The sequence below is a fragment of the Physeter macrocephalus genome, chromosome 11 (assembly GCF_002837175.3).
Source record: "Physeter macrocephalus isolate SW-GA chromosome 11, ASM283717v5, whole genome shotgun sequence".
Classification (NCBI taxonomy): Eukaryota; Metazoa; Chordata; class Mammalia; order Artiodactyla; family Physeteridae; genus Physeter; species Physeter macrocephalus.
Window position 1 is genome coordinate 21,408,564 of NC_041224.1, and position 301 is coordinate 21,408,864.

The window sequence follows — 301 nt, forward strand, 5'->3', positions numbered from 1 at the left end:
CTTCTATCCTGTTCCATTGATCTATATTTCTGTTTTTGTGCCAGTACCATACTGTCTTGATTACTGTCACTTTGTAGTATAGTCTGAAGTCAGGGAGCCTCATTCCTCCTGCTCCGTTTTTCATTCTAAATATTGCTTTGGCTCTTTGGGGTCTTTTGTGTTTCCATACAAATTGTGAAATTTTTTGTTCTAGTTCTATGAAAAATGCCAGTGGTAGTTTGATAGGGATTGCACTGAATCTGTATATTGCTTTGGGTAGTAGAGTCATTTTCACAATGTTGATTCTTCCAATCCAAGAACA